Source organism: Somniosus microcephalus, chromosome 21 (genome assembly GCF_052327205.1).
Source record: "Somniosus microcephalus isolate GS21.2 chromosome 21, FLI_Smic_1.0, whole genome shotgun sequence".
Classification (NCBI taxonomy): Eukaryota; Metazoa; Chordata; class Chondrichthyes; order Squaliformes; family Somniosidae; genus Somniosus; species Somniosus microcephalus.
The window spans coordinates 21,136,077-21,159,200 of record NC_141007.1 but is presented as its reverse complement, the minus strand read 5'-3'; the positions used below and the strand labels follow the sequence as shown (position 1 = coordinate 21,159,200).

The following is a 23,124-nucleotide window of genomic DNA, read 5'->3' as shown; positions in this document are numbered from 1 at the left end:
CTCTTGCACTGTTCCAATGAGGCTCAATGGAAGCTCAAGGGACAGCACCTCCTCTTTCGATTAGGCACTTTACAGCCTTCAGGACTCAACATCGAGTTCAACAATTTCAGATCCTAACCACTGCTCCCATCTGTTCTGACAGCAGGTGCTGGGAATGATTCTGCTGTTGATTAAATCTCTCCTGCCTTTCGACATATCACAGACCTTCCCTTTTGTTCTTTCCTCCCCTCCCCGCTTTCCCTGCCTCTGTACTTACTTAAAACCTGTTACATCTGTGATGTTTTCCCAGTTCTGACAAAGGGTCATCGACCTGAAACGTTAACTCTGTTTCTCTCTTCACAGCTGCTGCCTGACCTGCTGAGTATTTCCAGCATTTTCAGTTTATATTTCAGATTTCCAGCATCGGCAGTATTTTGCCTTTTGTATTATACAATATGGTACAGGAAACTTTGTGCTATCCGGCACCGACGGGACCGAGCTGTTGCTGTTCCCTCAAAACTGCCGGACAAACCAGCGCTAATGTTGAAGCATACGGAGATTTTGAGCTCCGTATCTGGCAACAAACCCTGTTGCTTAGCAACAGCTTCTAAACAGTCGGCCATACTCTCTGTAGCGTCTCTGTAGCTTAGCAACAGCTTCAGCGAGACCTTGCAGAGCTTGACTGTTGAGAAAAAAGCAACGAAAAGAAAAAAAACCTAACAAAACGGCTCCTGATTTTTGCCGGTGGCTCGAGCTTGCCGGACATTTAGCCTCCGGAAAAACCAAAGTTTCCTGTACCGGTATATTATATGGTACCAGTGTATAATATGGTATTGGTGTATAATATGGTACCGGTATATTATTTGGTATTGGTGTATAATATGGTATTGGTGTATAATATGGTATTGGTGTATAATATGGTATTGGTGTATAATATGGTATTGGTGTATAATATGGTATTGGTGTATATGGTATTGGTCTATAATATGGTATTGGTCTATGATATGGTAGTGGTCTATAATATGGTATTGGTGTGTAATTTGGTCGTGGTCTATAATATGGTATTGGTGTATAATATGGAATTGGTGTATAATATGGTATTGGTCTATGATATGGTAGTGGTCTATAATATGGTATTGGTGTGTAATTTGGTCGTGGTCTATAATATGGTATTGGTGTGTAATTTGTCGTGGTCTATAATATGGTATTGGTGTGTAATTTGGTCGTGGTCTATAATATGGTATTGGTGTGTAATTTGGTCGTGGTCTATAATATGGTATTGGTGTGTAATTTGGTCGTGGTCTATAATATGGTATTGGTGTGTAATTTGGTCGTGGTCTATAATATGGTATTGGTGTGTAATTTGGTCGTGGTCTATAATATGGTATTGGTGTGTAATTTGGTCGTGGTCTATAATATGGTATTGGTGTGTAATTTGGTCGTGGTCTATAATATGGTATTGGTGTGAAATTTGGTCGTGGTCTATAATATGGTATTGGTGTGTAATTTGATCGTGGTCTATAATATGGTATTGGTCTATAATTTGGTCGTGGTCTATAATATGGTATTGGTGTGTAATTTGGTCGTGGTCTATAATATGGTATTGGTGTGTAATTTGGTCGTGGTCTATAATATGGTATTGGTGTGTAATTTGGTCGTGCTCTATAATATGGTATTGGTGTGTAATTTGGTCGTGGTCTATAATATGGTATTGGTGTGTAATTTGGTCGTGCTCTATAATATGGTATTGGTGTGTAATTTGGTCGTGGTCTATAATATGGTATTGGTGTGTAATTTGGTCGTGGTCTATAATATGGTATTGGTGTGTAATTTGGTCGTGGTCTATAATATGGTATTGGTGTGTAATTTGGTCGTGGTCTATAATATGGTATTGGTGTGTAATTTGGTCGTGCTCTATAATATGGTATTGATGTGTAATTTGGTCGTGGTCTATAATATGGTATTGGTGTGTAATTTGGTCGTGGTCTATAATATGGTATTGGTGTGTAATTTGGTCGTGCTCTATAATATGGTATTGATGTGTAATTTGGTCGTGGTCTATAATATGGTAATGGTGTGTAATTTGGTCGTGCTCTATAATATGGTATTGATGTGTAATTTGGTCGTGGTCTATAATATGGTATTGGTGTGTAATTTGGTCGTGCTCTATAATATGGTATTGGTGTGTAATTTGGTCGTGGTCTATAATATGGTATTGGTGTGTAATTTGGTCGTGGTCTATAATATGGTATTGGTGTGTAATTTGGTCGTGGTCTATAATATGGTATTGGTGTGTAATTTGGTCGTGGTCTATAATATGGTATTGGTGTGTAATTTGGTCGTGCTCTATAATATGGTATTGGTGTGTAATTTGGTCGTGGTCTATAATATGGCACATACAGTACTTGTACAAACAGCAGAGCAGCTGTTCCTCCCTCACCAGCAATTCAGGAGGGCAAGTAGTCAGAAAAATTGTTTGGATTGGCGATTTTCAATTTCTATCCACTTAAGTGCCATATTTGCTTCATCAGCTAACCACTTCAGGCCAATTGAGTGGAGCAGAGAAGCTGACAGATGGTAGGGGCAGGACAATGTGCAGCAGTAGCAGACTAGAAATAGCCCACAGATTAATCCCAATCAGCAGTGAGATTCCACCCTCGTGCGTGACTGCACGAGGTGCTTCAGAATAAAACAGGCCTGCCATGCGTGTCCACCCTCCCTCACTGACGGGCACTGATAAAAGCCAGCTTAAAAGCAGAGTGCCTGCTATCAGTGATTGAGGGAATATGGAATGCAATTGGGGCAGCCGCAGCTTGCGCGCCCCCCCTGTGGGGTGAATTTTGACAGTGGATATTAAGAGGCTGGCAACATGCTATGCAGGCTAGCAATGTTATGCCATCAGCTAACGGGCTGGTAGCACTATCCCTTCATAAGGTTGTGAATTCAAAACCCCACTCTGGAGACTGAAGCACATAATCTAGGCTGACAGTCGAGTGCACTAAAGGAACGTTTCTGACTTACTTTAGAGGGCCCTGCTCAGTAGGCTGTTAAATGGCATTAGGGTCCTAACCACCAGCTTGGAACCCCGATCTGCATGTATTAATGCGGCTCCCGCCCGAGTCAGGCAAGCACCTCGGATGGCTAAAAGAGGGCCCATCTAATATGATGGCGAGAATCGAGTGGGAACGGGGTGGTAAGTCTTTGCACAGCTATTTTAACTGTGGGCCGGCCCTGTTCTCTCCAGATGGGGTCGGTTAAAATTCTCCCCATTAAATCAAGAATCAGCCATCAGCAAATAGCTACCAACAAATTAACTAGCAAGAAGGAGCAGGGGAACCAATGAAATCACCCAAAACATTTTTTGAAAATCCGTGGTCTCTATCTTGATTGCCCAGTAGTTTGAGGACACAGTATCGGAAATAACATTTTTAATACAATAAACCCAGAAAAATTGCACCAAATTCAAAAACATACAGGAAACTTTCGATTTACCGGCACCTAAATAACCAGAAATCTCGGTTAACCGGCAAAATTCAGGAGTAGGTTTTACTTCATATTTTTTTGCCTTCTTCCATCTGTGCTGTGCAAGGGTGTGGCTGCAGCTGTTGCTAAGCTACAGAGACGCCTGAAACTTGAGGCCATTGTTCTACAGTTGTTGCTAAGCAACAGGGTTTGTTGCTTTATACGGAGCTGTCAGCTCTCCCTATCTTTTACTATAGCGTTCGGTTATCTGGAATTTTTGATGAACCGGCACCACGTCGGTCCCGTCCGTGCTGGATAAAAAAAAGTTTCCTGTAAAATTTTTCCCATATGGTTGTTTTTTCTGTGTTTGAAAACTCTTGGGAACATGTCCCCCACTGGTCTGTCCTTCTTTCAGACGCTTGGGACTTTCATAGGGCTTCACACAGCTCCTACTTTGTCAATGAAATGACAAGGCTCAACCAGACAGCAGACTACAGCTCCCAGAATGGACTAGTGTCTCCATCTTTCAGTCCTGGCCCCTCTCCCTTCTCTAATTCAATGATAGAAAAGGTCCGAGGACTGACAGCCAGGGAGCCATTATTGGAATGAGCGAATACTTCAAAGGTAATAGTGAATTTGTGGGTTTTAAAAAAATATCAAAACAAAGTTAAAGCATGAACTTTTGAATGTTATCTGAGGTACCGGACAGGAAAAATGATGTAAGTACCTATGTACAAGGGGTTATTTTAGTTATGCAACTACAGCATATTACGAGCACAGACTTATTTATGTAACTGTGGTGTGTGAGGAGAACAAATAGGCTCGCCACCCCTCCAGGACTGTCCTGGAGTCTCCAGGAATTAACGATCAATCTCCAGGACAATGTTACGAGCAACCCGGGAGAACAATCATAGGGGCATTAAAAAAAAATGTTTTTTTTTCCCTTTTCTTTGAACGCTTTAAATTGCTAATTATAAAAATATTGGAGAGGGGGCAAAAAGGCTGTTTGACTAACTGTCGAGATTAATCCAATCGGGTATCAAAGAGTCTGTTTGCTTTCCAATTGGCATGGGAAGGTAGGGGGACCCGGAGGATGGACCAATGGCGGGAATGTGGGGGGCGGGGCGACTGAGATAGGAGGTCGTGTGATGAAACTTCCAGGAATACACCAACCAGAGTTGGCGACCCGTCTACTTGCAGTGGGTGAGCAAACACAATTTATGTGTTCGATGTAAGTTTTTGTAAATTATAGCAAAGTCTTTCATTTAGTGTTCGTTCATCACAACGCAAATGCCACACCTCAAAGTACTGAAAGAAAGCCAGCTGTTGTTGTTTGGCGAACCGACCTCTATCTTGCGGAGGCTGAATGCCAACTCTCTGACACCTCCTCCTACCTCCCCCTGGACCATGACCCCACCACCGAACATCAAGCCATTGTTTCCAAGGCTGTCACTGACCTCATCTCCTCTGCAGATCTTCCCTCTACAGCCGCCAACCTCATAGTTCCCCAGCCCCGCACAGCCCGCTTCTACCTCCTTTCCAAGATCCACAAACAGGACTGCCCTGGTAGATCCATTGTTTCAGCCTGTTCTTGCCCCACGGAATTGATTTCTTCCTATCTCGCCTCTATTTTTTCTCCCCTTGTCCAGTCTCTTTCCACCTACACCCGCGACTCTTCCGACACCCTCCGCCACTTTAACAGTTTCCAGTTTCCTGGCCCCAACCGTCTCCTTTTCACTATGGACGTCCAATCTCTCTACACCTCCATCCTACACCTCACCAGGACGGCCGCTTCCTTGAACAGAGGCCCAACCAGTCCCCATCCACCACCACCCTCCTCCACTTGGCTGAACTTGTTCTCACATTGAACAACTTCTTCTTTGACTTCACTCACTTCCTCTAAATTAAAGGTGTTGCTATGGGAACCCGCATGGGTCCTAGCGGTGCCTGCCTTTTCGTGCGATATGTGGAACATTCTTTGTTCCCGTCCTACTCAGGTCCCCTCCCTCACCTCTTTTTCCGGTATATTGATGACTGTATCAGTGCCGTTTCCTGCTCTCGCCTTGGACTAGAAAATCTCATTCACTTTGTTTCCAATTTCCACCCTTCCCTCACATCTCCGACTCTTCCCTTCCCTTCTTCGACTTCTCTGTCTCCGTTTCTGGAGATAAGCTATCCACAAACATCCACTATAAGCCCATTGACTCCCACATCTACTTGGACTACACTTCTTCCCACCCCGCTTCCTGTAAGGACTCTATTCCATTCTCCCAGTTTCTCTGTCTCCATCGCATCTGTCTGCCACCTTCCACACTAGGGCTTCCGACATGTCTTCCTTTATCCTCAACCGAGGATTTCCCTCTACCGTGGTTGACATGACCCTCGACCATGTCCGTTCCATTTCTCACACTTCTGCTCTCACCCCTTCCCCTCCCTCCCAGAACCACGACAGGGTTCCCCTTGTCCTCACCTTTCACCCCACCAACCTCCACATTGAACGGATCATCCTCCGCCATTTTCAGAATGATGCCACCACCAAACACATCTTCCCCTCCACTGCTCCCTCCGCGACACCCTGGTCCACTCCTCAATCACCCCCAAAACCCCCTCCCCTTCCCAGGGCACCTTCCCGTGCAAGCGCAGGAGATGCAACACCTGCCCTTTTACCTCCTCCCTTCCCATCGTCCAGGGCCCCAAACACTCCTTCCAGGTGAAACAGTGATTTACTTGTATTTCTTGCAATTTAGTATACTGTATTCGCTGCTCACGATGCGGTCTCCTCTACATTGGGGAGACCAAATGCAGATTGGGTGACCGCTCTATCTTTGGCCTCTTAAACTTCCAACAATAAGCTTGAGGAACAGTACCTTATCTTTCGATTAGGCACTTTGTAGCCTTCTGGACTCAACATTGAGTTCAACAATTTCAGACCATAACCTTGGCCCCTATTTTTTCACGTGGCAGCTGTTGATGATTCTGCCATTCCCAGTTACACCTCTTCTAGACCCATCTTGTTACTTTACTTGTCCCATTACCATTTCCTTTGGCTTTGTACTATCATACCTTTTCTCATTTAATCACTCCTGCCATCCACCCTATCACAGGCCTTCTATTTGCACGGCCTTCTGCGCATTTGCACTGTTAACGAGGCCACGCATGCGCAGTACCCCACAGTTGCGGCCCGCAGTCCAGCGTGGGCCACGCTTTCCTCGCACCGTGGGAGAAGGGCGCTGGATCCATGCTGGCAACGGGAGAAGAGAGGATCAGAGGGGGGAGAGGGAGGGAGAGAGAGAGGAGGGGGGAGCGAGAGAAGGGAGAGAGAGAGAATCGGAGGGGGAGAGAGAGGGAGAGGAGGGGGAGAGAAAGAGAGAGAGAGAGAGAGAGGAGGGGAGGGAGAGAAAGAGGAGGGGAGAGAGAGAAGGGGATGGGGAGAGAGAGAGCAGGAATTGGAGGGGGAGAGAAAAGGCGAGGGAATCGGAGGAAGGAGAAAGAGAGGATCAGAGGGGAGAGAGAGGAGGGATTGGAGGGGAGAGAGAGGGAATCGGAGGGGAGGAGAGGGGGAATTGGAGGGGGGAGAAAGAGAGAGAGCGGAGGGGGAGAGAGAGGAGAGGGAGAGAGTGGAGGGGAGAGAGAGAGGATCGGAAGGGGAGAAGAGGTCAGGAACTCGCCAGGTTGCAGGGGTAAAGAGTACGGAGAGCACAGTGGTGATGGGGGAAGAACATGATCCAGGTCTAAAGGGGGGAATGAGAGCGAGAACGTGATCGAGATGGTAAGACGGATCACGTGCTTCCAACCCCACCTCTTTACACCCACACCACCTTCTCCCTCTCCTCCCCCTAGACCTGGTTGATTTCTCGGAAAGCTCGGTGCGTGTGTGGCAAGTGACATCATTGAACTAGACGAAATCCAGAAGTCATGACATTGTCACTATTCACTTCATACCCAATAAACCTGTTAACAATCTGTGACCCACACACAATGCCCATCTATGGAGGGGCTGGGGGAGATCAGGGACTCGTTGGGGGGTGAAGGTCATAAACCGGGGTGGGGGTGGAAGAGGAACTTGGGCAGGGGGAGAAGTTATAGAATATGGGGGAAGAGAGGAGGTTAGAAATTTGGGCGGAGGGGGAGGAAGTCAGGAATTTTGGGGGGGTGGTGGTCAGAAATGTGGGGGGGTCAGCAACATGGGGGGGAGAAGGTCAGGAACTTGGGTGGTAGGGGCAGGAACTTGTTTGGGGGGGTGGGAGAAGATCTTAACCTGTGAGGGTGAGTGCTGTCTGTTCCAAGTGAGCTCTGTTCTGTGTGGAGTAGGCAGTCAGAACGGCTTGAATTACACTTTACAAAGTAATTGATTACATAGGCAGGGAGGATCTAATTACATAATCCAGAGAAACTGCTGGGTGCATCTTGTCATCCAAGGGGACCAATCAGAATTTTGGTGTTGCAAATACACACGGCCTCTTTCCTTCCCTCCCCTCTTTCCCTGCACTTGCTTAAAATCTGTTACATCTCTAACATTTTCCAGTTCTGATGAAAGGTCATTGACCTGAACCGTTAACTCTGTTTCTATCTCCACAGATGCTGCCTGACCTGCTGAGTGTTTCCAGCATTTTCTGTTTTTATTCTAGTTGCTTCCTGTTGTTTTTTACGACCTTGATAACATGGCTTCTCCCCAAGGAAAGGAGTCAGGAATTTACAAACAGCTACATTTACTCTCTAATTGCCCAGATGATGTGGGCCAATTCCTCCGAGGAATAGTTGTGCAGTGGCCTTAAAGGGCCAGGCAGTTTTAACACAGCTCTACCTTGGCAGCTAAATATCATAACTTGTGTCTCCAGACCCCAGACTACACACAATCAATGCCATGGGAGGTCAGTGCCTCTTCTAACTTTAAGGCTATGCTCTCTTGTAGAATCTGTGACTATTTTAGACATTCACTGCTGTCTCAATCCCACAATATAACACTTGGTAAATAGAATGGTGTATATTCTTGTATTTAATTGGAAAATCAAATATTACTATTGCAATAGTAACTTAAAGGATAAGCGCCCTGGGATCTTTTACGCCGACCTGAGAGGACAAACAGGGCCTCAGCTGAATGGCTCATCTGAAAGACGGCACCTCTGACAGTGCAGCACTCCCTCAGCACTGCACTGGGAGTGTCAGCCTGGATTATGTGCTTAAGTCTCTAGAGTAGGACTTGAACCCACAACCTACTGACTCGGAGACAAGAATGCTGCCAACTGAACCATGGCTGACGGATAAATGTTAGCCAGGACATGAGGAGAACCCTCCTGCTCTTCTTCAAATCGCGCCATGGGATCCTGCACGCACAACCGAATGGGCAGACGCAGCCTCGGTTTAACGTCTCATCCAAAAGACGGCACCTCCGACAGTGCAGCACTCCCTTGGGACTGCACTTGCTCAAGAGTCTTAACAAAGTTTCTATTCAGGCAGTTGTTTGAAAAGAAAAGGTGTGAAATGTATTCTTGTCTCTGGTGTAAATAAAATTACAACTGCTGGATTACTGCCATAATATCCTCACAATATGCTGTAAAGTAACGATCTGTCTGACAGTTTCAATGTAAAGTGCATTAAATGCATTTGTAGGAACAGAGGTTCCTATCAAAAAGACTGAGTTCGACTCAGGCAATTAAAATAATGAACTTTAATGAAATGAAATGAGTTTAAACTGGAAACTGCTAGAACACATCAATAACAGGTCTACTCTCCTTGAGGGCTCCACCAGGACTGATCCTCTGGTCAGAAGACTGACGTCATGACGTTCGTCCCGCCATCGGGGCATTACGTGACTAAAGGCATGACGTCATCACGCTGCAACCGCGCTGTAAAGGTAACTAGACATTGTACAGTCAAACAGTGTAATTAAAGGTAGAGGCACAGACAGTAACTACATTGCTGTTAAAGGAATTATGTACAACCGCTCTGAGTCCTTTGGTGGCTCCGCCACACATTGAACGTTGCTTAAGCACAAGTGGCTGCAAACTGTATAATGTTTCTCACTCAACAAAGCTGCCATAGCCTAAGGGAAGTGAAGTCTGCCTCAATCAGGCTCTTTTATTACATTCACTGCACCTTAACAAAATGCTATTTACTTCTGTTTGTTCTTGCATTGAGTGCACCTTAACGAGGCGCGAAGTAGTGAATAAACACAGCTGTTTCTGCCCAAAATAAACGGAGCACTTAAGACGCCATAACCGGTAACTTAGAAATTGGCATTAATGCAAATGGATAATAGTTACCGCTCTTTGGTTGTACAAGGCAGCATCTTAGTGAATCTGCTTTGTACCGTCTCTAAAACCTCAATATCCTTCCTATAGTGTGGAGAATGAAGTGTATACACTTGGGCCTGTTCAAACCTCTTCACTGACTTAAAACAGAAAACGCTGGCAATACTCAGCAGGTCAGGCAGCATCTGTGGAGAGAGAAACAGAGTTAACGTTTCAGGTCGATGACCCTTCGTCAGAACTGACCTAAAACGTTAAATCTGTTTCTCCCTCCACAGATGTTGCCTGACGGCCGAGTATTTCAGCATTTTCTGTTCTTACATCAGAGTTTCAGCATCCGCAGTATTTTGCTTTTCCTCTTCACTGACTGTTTGTCTCGTGCTGCCGTCGACCTGCATTCGCACAGGTTAATGGAGACATTTGTTTATTTCAGGAGTGCTGAAGAATATACAAGCCTGTCGGACTGACTCAGCGCACAGCTGCAGTCAGCCTGCTCGCCCACAGGATCTGTGAAAATGTCAGTGTTGGATCCCACCTGACGTCTAACCATTCGGGAAATGTTTCAGTTGATGTATCACCCCTACAACAACACAAAAGCAAAATATTGTGGATGTTGGAAATCTGAAATAAAAGCAGAAAATGCTGGAAATACTCAGCAGGTCAGGCAGTATCTGTGGAGAGAGAAACAGAGTCAACGGTTCAGGTCAATGACCTTTCGTCAGAACTGGAAAAAGCTGGAGATGGAACAGGTTTTTAAGCAAGTGTAGGGGCAGGGAAAGGGGGGAGGGGAGGAAAGAACAAAGGGGAAGGTCTGTGATAGGATGGAAGGCAGGAGAGGTTAAGAGACAAAAGGGATGATGGTGCTAAGCAAAAGGAGATGGTAATGGGACAAGTTATGCAACAAAAGATGGCTCTAGATTATGTGTAAATTGTGATGGCAGATTGAAAGACAGCTGCCATGTGAGAGAGAAAAAAAATGGGAAAAAAAGATAGAGGCAGACATTATCACCCCTGCAGTCTTTCCCTGATAGTTTTGCTTTTTGTAAACTTTATGGAATTGGATTACATGATGTTTAAGTGACTGACTGCCGTGACTCTTTTCCTTACATTCACACTGTATTACAGCAGCTCCTACACACCTCATACCTGCTTCCTCTGCCTGTTAAACATTTAAACCACGTTCATTTATTTTTTTTAAATCTCATCAATAAATTTTCATTACTGTGTCCCTGTGCTCGCTGAACTACACTGGCTCTTGATTTAAAAATTCTCATCCTTGTGTTCAAATCCCTCCACGGCTTCGCTCCTCACTATCTCTGTGACCTCCTCCAGCCCTACCACCCCCCGAGGTCTCTGTGCTCCTCCAGTTCTGGCCTCTCGCGCATCCCTGATTTCCATCACTCCACCATAGCTGCCTCGGCCCCAAGCTCTGGAATTCCCCCCACAGACTTCTCCACCTCTCTCTCCCTCTTTCAGTCACTCCTTAAAATCTGCCTCTGTGACCAAGCTTTTGGTCACCTGTCCTAACATCTCTTTATGAGTGTCCCGGGTCTCCACGTGTTATAGGGTCCGCAGTCTCCATGTGTTATAGGGTCCCGGGTCTCCACGTGTTATAGGGTCCCGGGTCTCCACGTGGTATAGGGTCCCGGGTCGCCACGTGTTATAGGGTCCGCAGTCTCCATGTGTTATAGGGTCCCGGGTCTCCACGTGGTATAGGGTCCCAGGTTGCCACGTGTTATAGGGGGCCCGGGTCTCCACGCGTTATAGGGTCCGCAGTCTCCACGTGTTATAAGGTCCCGGGTCTCCACGTGGTATAGGGTCCCGGGTCTCCACGTGGTATAGGGGCCCGGGTCTCCACGTGGTATAGGGGCCCGGGTCTCCACGTGGTATAGGGGCCCGGGTCTCCACGTGTTATAGGGGTCCATGGTCTCCTGAGCTGCTAGTCAAGGACATAACAGAACAAACGTCATGGCATGCTTTTGTTTCAATTGTGCAACTTGGCTCCTCCCTAAGCCAACTCCTGTGCGACAACCAGACAGTAACTCTCACAACATCTGAATCAAGTTAGACAGGGAGATGATTTCTGAGGGCAATTGGTTTTTAACTCCTTATGTACCGCGACTGAATTAACGGAGCTGATACCAAGCTAATACTGGACAAATGTGCTTCAGAGTAATGCCCTGTGCACCGCGCTTCGGCTGAGTCTGATTTAGTGTGGAATCCGGAATTCTCAATTAACACAGTTCGATTACTCAAGAAAATGCCAATCTATCTTTGCCCTTTACTTAAATGATGCCTTTGACTAAGATGGTCTTGTAAGAGTTAAAACCAAGGTCCATTGGGGGTTGGGAGGAACATCTCCAATGAAAGTTGATGATAAAAAATGAGATATGTCCTATTATCAGTCATAAGGAGAAAGAGAATTCCTCAATGGCTTGGAGAGCAAAGGCCATGGGAAATAGACGTCTGATATTGCAGTTGTTTGTGCAGCCTTGCTATTAAGTGCATAGTAATTGCCTCAGGAGACTTCATAGAAGGAAGTCAACTTGGTTTCAGGGGGTCAGTATTTTGAGAGCGAAAGGCTCCCAACAAGGACTGCTTCACTCAAACCTTGAGTAATGCTGCTTTTATTAATGGGTGACAAGAATATGACATAAAACGGTTCGCTGGGAAAGGAAAAGGGCTTCTTGCCATAAATACCACATTAGGTCAAAATCAAACTGCGTTATGTCGACCGGGGATGCCAGAGAGAAAGGAATTGTCTGTGAAAGGAAAGGAAGGGAAAGAGGCTACAGGAAGAACAGAGATAGAAAGGGAAATATAGTGCAAAAAAGGGGAAAGGAGTGACAGAGGAAAAAAAAAGTTGAGAGGAAGTTAGGAACAGGAGGAGGCCATTCAGCCCCTCGAGCCTGCTCTGCCATTCAATGAGATCATGGTTGATCTTCGACCTAACTCCATATACCTGCCTTTGGCCCATATCCCTTAATACCTTTGGTTAACAGAAAGCTATCAGTCTCCGATTTAAAATTAGCAATTGATCCAGCATCAATTGCCATTTGCGGAAGACAGTTCCAAACTTCTACCACCCTTTGTGCGTAGAAGTGTTTCCTAATTTCACTCCTGAAAGGTCTGGCTCTAATTTTTAGACTATACCCCCTAGTCCTAGAATCTCCAACCAGTGGAATAGTTCCTCTCTATCTACCCAATCTGCTCCCCTTAATATCCTGAAAACTTCGATCAGGTCACCCCTTACCCGTCTAAATTCTAGGGAGTACAACCCTAGTTTGTATAATCTCTCCTTGTAACTTAACCCTTGAAGTCCTGGTATCATTCTGGTAAACCTACGCTACACTCCCTCCAAGGCCAATCTATCCTTCCTAAGGTGTGGAGCCCAGAACTGGTCACAGTGCTCCAGGTGTGGTCCAACCAGGGTTTTGTGTAGCTGCAGCATAACTTCTACCCCTTGTATTCTAGTCCTCTAGATATAAAGGCCAGCATTCCATTAGCCTTTTTGATTATTTTCTGTACCTGTTCATGACATTTAATGATCTTTGGACCTCCACTGCTTTTAGCTTTTCACCATTTAGAAAGTACCCTGTTCTATCCTTTTTAGGTCTAAAGTGGATGACCTCACATTTGCCGACACTGAAATCCATTTGCCACAGTTTTGCCCATTCACTTAATCTGTTGATATCCCTTTGTAATTTTATGCTTCCATCTACACTGCCTACAATGCTGCCTATCTTTGTGTCATCATCAATTTTGGATAGATGACTTTCTATGCCATCATCTAAGGCGTTAATAAATACTGTGAATAGTTGAGGCTCTAACACAGGTCCCTGTGGGACACCACTAGTCATCTCCTGCCAATTTGAGTACCTATCCATTATCCCTACTGCCTGTCCTCTGCTGCTCAGCCAATTTCCTAACCAGGTCAGTAATTTGCCTTCAATTCCGTGGGCTTCTACCTTAGTTAACAGTCTCTTATGTGGGACTTTATCAAATGCCTTCTAGAAGTCCATATAAATAACATCCATAGACATTCCCCTGTCCACTACTTAAGTCACCTCCTCAAAAAATTCAATCAGGTTTGTCAGGCATGACCTACCTTTCACAAATCCACGCTGGCTCTCTCTGATCAGCTGAAAATTTGAGATGTTCAGTCACCCAATCCTTAATTATAGACTTTAGCAATTTCCTGACAACAGATGTTAGTCTAACTGGTCTATAATTCCCTAGTTTCCCTCTCTCACCATTTTTAAATAGTGGAGTGACATGCGCAATTTTCCAATCTAAAGGAACATAAGAACATAAGAAATAGGAGCAGGAGCAGGTCATTTGGCCCTTCAAGCCTGCTCTGCCATTCAATAAGATCATGGCTGATCTTCTACCTCAACTCCACCTTCCCACTCTATCCCCATGTTCCTTCGTTCCCAAAAATTTATTGACCTCTGTCTTGAATATACTCAATGACTGAGCATCCACAGCTCTCTGGGGTAGAGAATGCCAAAGATTTACAACCCTTTGAGTGAAGAAATTTCTCCTCATCTCAGTCCTAAATGGCCTCCCCCTTATTCTGTGACTGTGACCCTCTGTTCTAGATTCCCCAGCTAGGGGAAACATTTTCCCAGCATTAACCCTGTCAAGCCCCTTAAGAATTTTATATGTTTCAATTAGATCACCTCTCATTCTTCTAAACTCTAGGGAATATAGGCCTAGTCTACTCAATCTCTCTTCACAGGGCAATCCCCTCACCCCAGGAACCAGACTAGTGAACCTTCGCTGCACTCCCTCTAAGGCAAATATGTCTTTCCTTAGGTAAGGAGACCAGAACTGTACATAGTACTCCAGGTGTGGCCTCACCAATGCCCTGTATAATTGTAGTAAGACTTCTTTACTCTTATACTCTAATCCCTTTGCAACAAAAGCTAACATACCAATTACTTTCCTAATTGCTTGCTGTACTTGCATGTTAACTTTCTGTAATCATGCACAAGGACACCCAGGTCCCTCTGAGTGCAAACATTTCCCAGTCTCGCACCATTCAAAAAATATTCTGCATTTTTGTTTTTCCTACCAAAGTGGATAACTTCACACACGATTCCTGAATCGAGAGAACTTTGGAACTTAGGGCATCTGCAATGTGCTCACCTACTTCCTTTAAAACTCTGGGATGGAAACCATCTGGCCCTGGGAATTTGTCACTCTTAAGTGCCATTATTTTCTTCATTACTGTTATTTTACTTACATTAATTTTATTGAGTCCCTGTCCCTGATTTAGTTTCCTTGGGATTTCTGGCATGCTATCCTCTTCCTCTACTGTAAATGCTGATGCAAAATAATTATTCAACATGTCCGCCATTTCCTTATTATCACTGACAATATCACCGCTTTCAGTTTTTAAGGGGCCAACATTGCTCCTGACTGCCCTCTTTTTCCTACTATAATTGTAAAAAAATTTAGTGTTGATTTTGATATCCCTTGCAAGTTTCCTTTCAGACACCCTTTTTGTAGCTCTCCTTTCATACTCCCTTTTTGTAGCTCTAGAGTTAAAGAAAATAAACCAAATAGAGGAGAGTGAAATGGAAACTCAAGGGGACAAGGCTAGATACTTGTCTTTCATCTCTGGAGCCTGAGTTTGAATCTAACCCAGCCTGATAACTGGCACTAAATTAACAATGTGAGGAAGGCTACCAGATGGCAAGTGTAACATAGAAGATAGGAGCAGGAGTAGGCCATTCAGCCCCTCGAGCCTGCTACGCCATTCAATGAGATCATGGCTGATCATCCAAATTCAGTGCCCTGTCCCTGCTTTCTCCCCATATCCCTTGATCCCTTTAGCCTTAAGAAATATATCCAACTCCTTCTTGAATATATTTAATGAATTGGCCTCTACTGCCTTCTGTGGTACAGAATTCCACAGGTTCACCACTCTCTGGGTGAAGAAATTCCTCCTCATCTCTGTCCTAAATGGCTTACCCCTTATCCTTAGACTGTGACCCCTGGCTCTGGACTCCCCGACCATCGGGAACATCCTTCCTGCGTCTAGTCTGTCTAGTCCTGTTATAAGTTTCAATGAGATCGCCTCTCATTCTTCTAGAAATAGAAAATCTCACATTGCTCCAGTGTGGGTGCTATTCTGCAGTTGGGACTGATACACGTTATTAGGGTAGTGAAGGGAGCTTTACTCTGCATCTAAGCGTGCTACACATGATCCAGTAGTTGATGGGGACAATACAGAGGGTGCTTTACTCTGTATCTAACCCGTGTTGTAGGCATCTTGATTTTGCTCCCCTCACCATGTTTTCTGCTGCTGTTTCCTCTTGCTGAAAACATTATCTCTTGCTAGGGTATGACTCCAGAAACACAGCAAACCTCATTACCTCGCCATATGTGAGCCATGACAGTGAGTGATGATGGCCTATTCAACAATGGAGGGCATCACACGCAACTGTAGCTTCCTAGTTGCTGTCCCAACTTTTTTATTATTTATTCTCGGGTTGTGGGTCACGAAAAGTAGTGACCCAAATTAGTAAGACCATATAGAAAGCAAACCATGCCCCGTGGTTCATTTCTAGAGGGAAAGAATTGAAAAGCAGACAGCCTACGTGAAAAAAAGATTCACAAGGATGATACCAGAGCTGAGAAGATATACCTATCACAGAAAGCTGAACAGGTTGGGGCTCTTTTCTCTAGAAAAGAGAAGGCTTGGGGGTGACCTGATGGAAGTCTTTAAGATAATGAAAGGGTTTGATAGGGTAGATGCAGAGAAAATGTTTCCACTTGTGGGGGAGTCCAAAACTAGAGGTCATAAATATATGATAGTCACTAATAAATCCAATAGGGAATTCAGAAGAGTGGTAAGAATGTGGAACACAGGGAGTAGTTGAGGAAAATAGCATAGATGCATTTAAGCGGAAGCACATGGGGGAGAAAGGAATAGAAAGATATGCTGATAGGGTTAGTTGAAGAGGAGTGGAAGGAGGTCGTGTGGATCATAAATACCAGTTGGACCGAATGACCTGTTTCTGTGCTGTAGACTCGATGTGACCTGGGAGTGTTTGATCGGCGGTGTAGGGGAAACTTTACTTGGCATCTAAACACACTATACTTGATTCAGTGTAGACGGAGATTTAGGGTGTTGTGTATGTACATACATAAGAAATAGGAGCAGGAGTAGGCCAATCGGCCCCTCGAGCCTGCTCCACCATTCAATAAGATCATGGCTGATCTGATCCTAACCTCAAATCTTATGTCACTCTGCATCCACCCGAACCCATGTGATCTCCCGGGAGAGGCGAAAAACCAGATAAAGACCCAATGGCCAATTTGGGAGAAAGAAATCTGGGAAATTCCTCTCTGACCCATCTAGGTGATCAAAATTCTTCCAGGAGATCACTCTGTCCCTATATTTTCTACAGTACTTACCTTCTGTAAAGGTGATCTCCACCCCAGCCAGGAACAGGAATAAAACCATCTCCTGAAATCTAACACAGAATTAGAACACAGTAGGAGCAGAACCAGGCTACATGGCCCCTGGGCCCACTCCACTACCCACAGGGCCATGACCATTCCGAACCTAGACTCATGTCCAATTTCCTGCCCGCTCCCCATAACCCTTAATTCCCTTTACTTCTAGGAAACTATCTATTTCTGTTTTAAATTTATTTAATGATGTAGCTTCCACAGCTTTCTGGGGCAGCAAATTCCACAAACCTACCACCCTCTGAGTGAAGAAGTTATTCCTCATCTCAGTTTTGAAAGAGCAGCCCCTTATTTTAAGATTATGCCCCCTAGTTCTAGTTTCACCCATCATTGGGAACATCCTCACCGCATCCACCCGATCAAGCCCCTTCACAATCTTATATGTTTCAATAAGATCGCCTCTCATTCTTCTGAACTCCAATGAGTAGAGTCCCAATCTACTCAACCTCTCCTCATATGACCACCCCCTCATCCCCGGGATTAACCGAGTGAACCTTCTTTGTACTGACTCGAGAGCAAGTATGTCTTTTCTTAAGTATGGACACCAAAACTGTATGCAGTATTCCAGGTGCGGTCTCACCAATACCTTGTACAACTGCAGCAATACCTCCCTGTTTTTATATTCCATCCCCCTAGCAATAAAAGCCAACATTCCATTGGCCTTCTTGATCACTTGCTGCACCTGCATACTAACTTTTTGAGTTTCGTGCACCAGGACCCCCAGATCCCTTTGTACTACAGTACTTTCCAGTTTCTTGCCATTAAGATAATAACTTGCTCTATGATTTTTCCTGCCAAAGTGCATAACCTCACACTTTCCAGTATTGTATTCCATCTGCCAAATCTCTGCCCACTTACTTAGCCTGTCTATGTCCCTTTGCAGGTTTTTTATGTCCTCCTCACTCACTACTTTCCGTCCCATCTTTGTATCATCTGCAAACTTTGATATGTTACACTCGGTCCCCTCCTCCAAATCGTTAATATAGATTGTAAAGAGTTGGGGACCCAGCACTGACCCCTGCGGAACACCACTCGTTACTGGTTGCCAATCTGAGAATGAACCATTTATCCCAACTCTCTGCTTTCTGTTAGAGAGCCAATCCTCCACCCACGCCAGAATATTACCCCCAATCCCGTACCTTTAAGAGAAGAACTGATTCTATACTGCAGTACCGGCAGTGACCACCCCTGTATATAAAGCCATAGCAGGCTTCTGTATTTCAGTCTTAAGTTACCCTCTGTTCAGCTGCAAGCACGAGTAGAGGGAGCAGCCAGACTTTGGAGAGTGGATTAAAGTGGTGGTCCCCTGACCAGGAAGAGGAGGAGAACGTTGGACCACCACCACCAACTCCACCATCATTACATCAACTGAGGTGCCTGGAGAGAGAGGACAGAGGAGGAGAAGGAGAAAGGAGGCCTACATCAACATCAACCAGGGGAGAGGCCTTTCTATCACTGCCTCCCCAATTTGGCCTCCACTTCAGGAGAGGGAGAGAGGGGAGAGAAACCAACTGCTTGAAAGGAGGGAAGAAAACTTCATCCAGAACATCTACAGGTGGGTGTTATTTGGGGCACTCTCCCAAGACTTTGTATTTTAGGTGGGGGGAGAAAAGAAGAAGCAAGGCCGGATCATCAAGGGGTGTAGTGTGTGTGCTCTTGTTAAAAGCTAGGCCACACACACCACTAATTAGCATCCCTTCTATTGCCTGCCCTGGGAGAGCTTGGAGCTGCCCAAGGTGAAGTCCTTAATTTAATTTAATTACCTCGTTAAGACCTGTTGCAGGACTAAGCTTGGGCTTCTCCAGCTTTTCCAGGTGAAGACGTCTTCTCCCCCTGCCAGAAGACCACCATCACCAAAGACTTTTTCCATCGGAGAGTGCAACCCTGCCTACACCCACCCACCATCCTGAGTGGCAACACTGCCCTTTGCGGCCTCCCTCCTTCCCACCCCCCCCCCCCACCTCTCTCTCTCTCTCTCTTTGTCTCTCTCTGCCTGTCTTTCTAAGGCACCTTAGTTTCATCTATTTTATTAATTGCCAATTGAAGCAGAGGGGCGAGGGCTCCTCTCCCAATTTAAATCAATAAGGAGAGAGGTGTGTCCTCATTTTAATCAGCTCCCTCTGCTCAATAGAGGACAAAAAAATATATATATACACCGAGGCCATTAACACCTTCAGGCCTGTGACTTGGGGTGAGTGTAGCCCTTAAAAAAAAGCACCCCAGAATGGCGACTGCATCTTCGCCGGTGGCGGGGCCAGCCGGGACCTATGCGAGAGTGGTAGCCACAGCTACAGCTGCTCCCGCTGTTCCTGCTGCCCCGTCACCTTTTCGATTAATAACAAAAAAGCTTGGGGTGAAGAGCTACACTCACCCCACTATGACCATCGAGGCCTGCGTCAAGGCCATGGCTGGGGTTGTCGGCCCCTCAGCCATCGTCGCGGCCTCGAAAATGTATGGGAAGGCTGTGTTCTTCCTGGGGTCGGAGCGGGCGGTGTCCCTGGCTGTCGCCAAGGGGCTCACCGTGGGCGGGACTTTCCTGCCGGTGGATCCTCTCGAGGCCACCGCGCAGAGGATCATTATTTCCAACGTCCCGCCCTATGTTCCTGGTGAGCTCCTCCTTCCCCATTTGCGACAACTTGGGGAGGTGAGGTCGGGGATCACGCCCATCCCGCTCGGCTTCCGGGAGGCCAGCCTTCGCCACGTCTTCTCCTTCCGGCGCCAGCTGTTTATCCAGCTGGCGCGGGAGGAGGACACTGAAGGGGCGTTCGTCGTCCTCCACGAGGGGACCGCCTACCGCGCCTTTTGGACGTCGGACGGTGTGAGGTGCCATGCCTGCAGGGAGGTGGGGCACATCAGGAGGAACTGCCCTGCCTCCAAGGCCGCCGGACCGTCTCGTGCGGCCGAGGCTGGCGCCGCCGCCGCCGCCCTTCCCCCCGGATCTGCCCGCGCGTCAAGTACGTCTGATGCGCGGTTGACGTCGGGGGCCGATGCCACCAAGGCCTCCGGCGGGGGGGAGGGAGCGTGTCCGGCCGGAAAGAAGGCGCGGGGAAAAAAGAAGCACCTTAGGGCAGGTCCGCCCGTGGATGGTGAGCCCTTGCCCCTTGAGCCCCTTACACCCGCGCTCCTCGCGGAGTTGATCAGGGCAGATGTGAGCGGGAGGGGCCCCGTGCCCGAGCCTGTGGCCGCAACCGCCGCAGCGGTAATGCCAATACCTGCGGCCGGGCTCGGGCCCGAGGAACCCGACAAACCTGCTCCGCCGGAGGGAGTCGAGGAGGAGGCCTTTGCAGACATGGAGGTCTCCCTCGCTCCCTCCGTGCTAAAAAGAAGGCGCGACCCCCTGGATGAGGAGGAGGACCGGGAGGAGGAAGGTCCCTCCGAGCAGGGGGAGTCGTCGCCCGCCGCGGGTACTGCGCCCCCCCGCCCCCCCAGCGCTGTCGTCATCACCAGCGATCGGCAGGGGTCGCCTGTCCCTCGGGAGGCTGAGGCAGATGTGTCTGTCCAGCACGTGCCTCCCGGGGATGGGGATGAGACCCTGCCCGTGGGGGGGGTTGCGGAACAACCCGCGGCAGTAATTGAAGTTGACCTTTTATCGGTGTCGTTACCCCTCGCCGGGTCGGGCAGCCTGGGGGCTGGGTCGGGCGAGCTCGAGGATAATGAGCTCGCCCAATGCGACCCGGACGTCTCCCAGGGGATGCTCGTCCTGGTGGAGCTTTTAATTCAAAACCCCCCGTCCGCTGGGTCGGAGGTTGGTGGCGGGGAGGAGGATGGCCCCCTGGCTGCGTCTCTGGTGCCGGACGTACTGGAGGAGCTGGAAATTGTTCTCTCCCCGGTTTCTCCGGTCGTTCCGGCGTCTGAGGCGGAGGGGAGCTCTGAACCGCCGCCGTCTTCTGGCCCGGCACCCCTAGAGGAGCCCAGGGAGAAATCCTCTGCCGCCGATCCTGGGGGTGGGATCCGGGCGGAGGCGGGGCTGGCTGGCGCGGCCGAGTCGTTCGCTTCGCACTGCGCGGCGGACGGGTCGGCCGCTGGTGACGACCCCCTGGAGGAGGATGGGGACTCGGTGATGGGCACGGAGGACGATTCGGACTCCAGCGCCGACGTGGCGATGGATGACCTCGTGCCCCTTGCCGAGTCTCCCCTCATTTCCGTAAGGGAACTCCGGGATTTTATGGCCACGTGCCTGGGTCAGCGCAATAAGGTCCGGCTGGCCCTCGACAGGTGGTCGGAGCTGGCGCTGCTCATCGATTCCGTCCGCGCCGCCGTTAAGATCTTGGGCGCGGACGAGGGTGTGAACCCGCTCGAGCTGCGTCGGCTCACAACGTTTCTCACTGGGCTGCTGAGGAAGTGGCGGCGGACCAGCGGCTGCGCTTCCTCGCCCCGTTAGGTGTAGGTAGAGGTTGCACTATGCTTCTGACATGAAGATAACCATAGCCAGCCTCAACATCAACGGCAGCAGGGAGGCGCGCCGCAGATTCAATAACTTCTCGGTCCTTCGGGACGGGAAGTATGCGGTGTGCTTCCTGCAAGAAACCCACACCGTTCCGGGAGACGAAGCCACGTGGCTCCTGGAGTGGCAAGGAGGGGTCAGCATGAGTCACCTCTCCAACAATTCCAGCGGGGTGGCTATCTTGCTGGCCCCGCATTTTCAGCCGGAGATCTTGGGGGTCAAGGAGCACGTGCCGGGCCGCTTGCTCCATGTCACTGTTCGCCTGGGGGGCGTGCCGCTCCATCTAGTGAACGTGTACGCCCCTCAGACCAGTGCGCAGCAAGTGCGCTTCTTCGAAGAAGTGTCCGCTCTCTTGGGCTCCATCGACGTGGGCGAGTGCGTCATCCTCGGGGGGGATTTTAACTGCACCCTCGAGGCGAGGGACCGTTCGGGTCCCCCGCGAAGCCCGGCGGCGATGGAGAAGTTGAGGGACCTGGTTGGGTCCTTCGACTTGGTGGACGTCTGGCGAAATCTCCACCCCGACTCCAGCGCCTTCACTAGCGTGAGGTCTGGGGGAGGAAGGTCCAGAATCGACCGCCTCTACATTTCCCGGGCGTTCGTCTCCTGCGTTCCGGCAGCTTCCATGCGGCCGGTGCCGTGCACGGACCACCACCTGGTGTGGGCGGAGCTCGCTCCGCTGCGCGCGCGGGGGGGGGTCCGTGTACTGGCATTTTAACAACCTGCTGCTGGAGGACGCACGGTTCCGGGATTCGTTTCGTCGATTCTGGGCCGACTGGAGAAGGAAGCAGGGGGGCTTCCCCTCCTTGAGGCTATGGTGGGATGTGGGCAAGGCTCACATCCGTCTCTTCTGTCAGGAGTACGCGAAGGGGTCGACCTAGAGGCGGGAGGCCCGGGTCGGGCGGTTGGAGAAGGAGGTGCTCGACCTGGAGTCCCGTCTCGGTCAGGTCGTCGAGGACCCGGCCCTGCGGAAGGTGTACGAAGAGAAGAAGGGCGCGCTGAAGGACCTGCAGCTCGTCGGGTCCCGAGGCGCGTACGTGAGGTCGCGGATCCAGCTCCTGCGGGACCTGGACCGCGGCTCCCCCTTCTTCTACTCGCTGGAAAAAAGACGGGGGGTCCGTAAGCAGCTCTTGGGGCTGCTGGCCGACGACGGATCTCTGGTCTCGGATCCGGAGGGAATCAGCGCGGAGACCCGCGCCTATTACGGGGCTCTGTTCTCTCCGGATCCGTCCAGCGAGGATGCGCGCAGAGTTTTGTGGGAGGACCTGACGAAGGTTGGCCCGGAGGGCGCCGAAAAATTGGACGCTCCGCTAAGTCTGGCGGAGCTGACCGGCGCCCTCCGCCAGCTCTCTAGGGGAAAGTCCCCGGGGCTGGACGGGCTGACCGTGGAGTTCCACAGGGCGTTCTGGGACGTCTTGGGGGGCGACTACGCGCGGGTCCTGGGGGAAAGTTTGGCGACCGGGGAGATGCCCCTCTCTTGGCGCAGGGCGGTCATTGTCCTGCTGCCTA

At 48.5% G+C, this 23,124-nt stretch overlaps 1 protein-coding gene across 6 annotated transcripts in view; it reads right to left on the bottom strand.

Moving 5' to 3' along the window:
• Window positions 1-23,124, bottom strand: part of spata20 (spermatogenesis associated 20) — a 475,652-nt gene that overhangs the window by 2,252 nt on the left and 450,276 nt on the right. The gene's annotated exons all lie outside the window — the stretch shown is intronic.